The sequence below is a fragment of the Halyomorpha halys genome, unplaced genomic scaffold (assembly GCF_000696795.3).
Source record: "Halyomorpha halys isolate HHAL.00 unplaced genomic scaffold, Hhal_1.1 Scaffold310.1, whole genome shotgun sequence".
NCBI classification, from domain to species: domain Eukaryota; kingdom Metazoa; phylum Arthropoda; class Insecta; order Hemiptera; family Pentatomidae; genus Halyomorpha; species Halyomorpha halys.
In genome coordinates this window covers 35,207-39,573 of record NW_027106339.1, presented here as the reverse complement: position 1 = coordinate 39,573, position 4,367 = coordinate 35,207, and positions in this window count along the sequence as shown.

Genomic DNA, 4,367 nt, shown 5'->3' with positions numbered 1-4,367 from the left:
TTACCGAATCAATTTTAATCACAAGAAGAAGCCTGTTTTTTTTTAGTCTAATTTTTTTTCATTAATCTGTAGAAACTTTTTCGTTAGTATTATTTTTTTCCTCTATTGTTTTTTGTCGGACTTTTGAATTATGGCTTAGTAAGAGCACCTGTGCTGAACCTTGACAACTTCAACATGGAAAACAACCAACCACCTCCAGAGGCAGTCAACCCGCCACCCCCGCCGGAGCTCGCTCCACTACCGGAAGTCTCGTTGGCAGGAGCTCACGTGACAACCCTAGAATGGGTCAAGGTCCGTACTGCAACGGCTAAAGATCTGAGAAAAGCTGATTCCGATTTGGAGCGATTCACTGGGGAGACGGGGAAATTGAATCATTTTCTAGAAGGAGGGGATAGGTTAATAGCCTGAATCATAGCGAAAACCTACTTGATAGTGACGACGCTGAAGCATTGAGGGCGGCTGTCATCTGTAGGGTGAAACGCAACATCCTTAATCAGATCAAGGCAGACAAGGAGACGCCCTGGGTCGTAGTCAAAATTAGATTAAAAAGCTTTCGCAGGAGGACGATGGGCTCCGGAGGAAGACATTTTCATAATATTTAGACAGATGAAGAAGCCTAAGCAGTCGAGTGGTCAGTATGCTTGTGAGCTGCTAGCGAAGTATAATCGTATCGCTGACAAGCTAAGCGAAATGATGGAGCCAGATCAAGTCGAAGGCCGGATGCAGTTCTTATCGGGAATACTGAAGATTCAGTTAGCGAAAGAACTAGGGAAAAAGGAGGGTTTGCCGAGGGAGCGCTCCTTTGTCAAATGCGCTCAGGAACTGATGGACTCAAGTGCTCGAGAGGAGGAAGCCCAAACGGAAGTGGAAGAGTCGGGTTGGACGCGAATGGAGTATAATAGGCCGAGGTATACTCATAATTCCTGGAGAAAGCGGGAAAATAAGGATAGCGGGAGAGACAGGACAAGGAATCACGAGAATAGGACGAACCAGGCGAAAAACAGGAGCAACGGAAGAAGAGAGGACCGAAAATGCCACGATTGCGGCAAGATCAGACACCTGGTAGTGCAGTGCCCGCGCACCAGATGCTTTGAATGCGGTAACGATGGACATATCGCGAAACAATGCCCCTACATATATAAGAGAGGGAAGTGAACCTCGGGGAACCCATGGTCGCCCAAAGAGTAAGGAGTAGGGTACTAAGATCAGGAGGATGGAGCACGGGGTCACCAGGAACTTCAGAGGCGTCAGAGACTGAGGCAGAAGAAATGCTGAGAATACGAGAGGACTCACCGAGAAATCCCGGGCAGGTATGGAGGCGAGAGCTGGAGAGAAGAAGACATTAGTCAGCTACAACATCAGAGGGAAGCAAGGCCTATTATCATCGTGGGAGGAGTGAGATGTCTCGTGGACACCGGGAGCTCGAACACCATCCTATGCCGGGAGGCGTTGAGAAGATTGAGTGACGGAAAGAAGACACCGAAGTGCAGGTATGTGGTTGTAAATTAGTAACCTTGGATGGGCCCTGTAGCGTTATGGGAGAGGCAAGGATGGGGTTAAGTCATTTGGGGGTTGCGGGAGATAAGCTCACGGTTCCCGTAGTGGGGAAAATGCCGAGAGATTATGAAGCGATAGGGTGTGACCTATTGAGAAAGATGGGAGCGCGGATTAAAAATAAAGACGGGCGATGGGTTATTAAAATAGGAGAAAATGAGTTCGAGTAACAGCATGCGATAAGCGGCGTGGAGAACTGGAGAAACGGGATCATGCGCGAATACGCGGATATTTTTTTTAAAGAAGGGGAGGTGCTGGGGGCAACGGGGGAGACAGTGCATGAGATACCCTTAAAACAAGAAAGAATAACATATGTGAAAGAACGGCGGTATCCTCAGGCGTTACGAGAACATATTAGAGAAGAGTTGGGAGAGTTAAAAAAAGGGGGGATAATTATCAACAGTACGTCACCCTATAATAGTCCCCTGTGGGCGGTTAAGAAAAAGGCAGCACCGGGGGATAATAAGGAAAAATACCGGGTCGTGATTGATTACTGTAAATTGAACGAAAACACGGTCGACGAAAGATATTCCATTCCACGGTTAGAAGACATACTGGATAGATTAGGAGGATCTACCATATTTAGTACTCTCGACCTTCAGAGTATTTTAATCACCAGATTAAAATGCATCCGAAGGACCAGGCAAAAACGGCATTCTCATTCGAGCGAGGGCACTATAAGTTTACTAGGAAGCCTTTCGGGCTGAAGAATGATCCAATCACTATTCAACGTTTAATGGACGAGTTCCTCCGAGGAGTAGATGAAGCCATGTGCCAGGTGTACATGGATGACCTGATCATGTTTAGCAAAAACGAGCGCGATCATGAATCCCATCTGAGAACCGTATTTCGGAGAATTAGGAAATTTGGCCTCAAATTATCACAGGAGAAGTACGTGTTAGGGCAAGAACAAATTAGCTTTCTGGGACACACGATTTCCAGTATGGGGGTTCAACCAGACGCACGCAAGGTAGAGGCCCTGCACAATATAGCGGTACCTAGGGACGTGAAAGGAATTAGGTGGTTACTAGGGGCTCTCAAGTACTACAGAAGACTTGTGCCAGGAATGGCAGAACACTTGGTCCCCCTCAATAATTTGTTAAAGAAGGGCACTAAGTTAGTGGTGACACCGGCTATGGAAAGCAATATTAGGAATTGCATCATGAGGCTACAACAAGAACCGGTACTCTTGTTCCCGGACTTAAGCAAGGAGTTCACAATCACGACTGACGCTAGTGAATATGCATTGAGGGCAGTATTGTCACAAGAAAGCGAAGGAGGAGAACGCCCCGTGGCGTACGGGAGCAGGAGGTTAACGGACACCGAATCACGGTACAGTGCTCTCGAACAAGAACTATTACCAATCGTTTGGGTGGTGGAGCTCTTCAGACACTGTTTGTTCGAGAGGCGTTTTAGAGTCCATACCGATCACCGGCCTCTTCAGTGGGTAAGGAAATTGAAAGAGACTTAAACGACGCTACTTCTGGTGGGAGATGAAGAGGACTGTGCAACATATCATCGGCGGGTGCACCGTATACCCACCCCCCTAAAGCAGTGCAAGAGGAGTTGCCTACGGCCCAGAGACCACTGTGTGACATCCAAATAGACTCCTTCACCTGGAAAGGCTACAAGTGGATAACAGCCATCGACCTATTCAGCAAAGTAGCCATGGCACATCAAGTTCGGGATAAATCAGCCGGGGCAGTGATTTCAGCGCTGAGGGTATGGTTCCAATTTTATGGAGTCCCAGACCGAATTTCGTCCGACGGGGGAGGGAGTTCGACAATGCCGCGACACGGTAGGAAATGCGCACCTAAGGAGTGGAATGGCACATTAACACTCCCGGTCATCCTAAGAGTAGGGGGGTGTGGAAAGATTACACAGCACTTTAAGCGACCATTTGAGGGTCTATCATGCGGATAAGGGGCTGGAACCAGACGAGGCGATAGTCCGAGCGGTAACCGCATATAACCATTCGATTCACTCAATCACGGGGTTCTCGCCGTTCGAGGTTCTCTTTGGTCTCTAAGGGCGACGCAGAAATTTCATGGACACGGCAGAGGTAGAGGAAGAAATTATTAGCCATGGGATGGTCATGCGCAGGTTATGGGATAAAACCAGAGAGCGCATCGAGTGGGAGAAAGCTCGACGGGTCGCGAGGGAAAATTTGAACCTCCAAGACGCGATGGGGGAGGTCAAAATCGGAACGGTTGTATATCGCCGCTTGGAGTCCAACAAGGGTAAGGAATCCCTACGCTATGAGGGTCCATTCCGGGTGACTACCATCAGAGAACATAATGTAGTAACGATTGAAAGCTTACATGAACGAAGCATTAAGCTGTGATAGCAGCTCTGTAGGCACCTCCTCGTCACAACCGAAGCAGCAGTTATTCTTTTTGTTATTTCTGTACACATTTTATTTATTTGTTTTATTCCTATAGGATGTACGTAGATACGGAATAGTGTGTGCAGTGAGTTGGCGGATAGAGTAGTGAATAATGAGCGTGTAAATTGAGTGGATAAGTAGGAATTGAAGTTTTTTTAGTTTTTGTTGTTTCATTTTGTAAATTTTATAATTGGACTTTGAGCATATTTGTGTCTAATACTTTGTTTTGGCGAAAAAATTTCTTTAAATCCTTTTGAGTTTGCGAGGAATTGTTCGTAAACTGGCACGGTGGAGTTATGTTTACAGGGTATGTAATATAAATTAACTTGATTTAGTGAATGATAACACTTTCTTCCTTCTTAATGTATAATAATTTATTACTTATTACATAGCAACGTTTCGGGAGATTTCCCCCATCTTCAGGCTG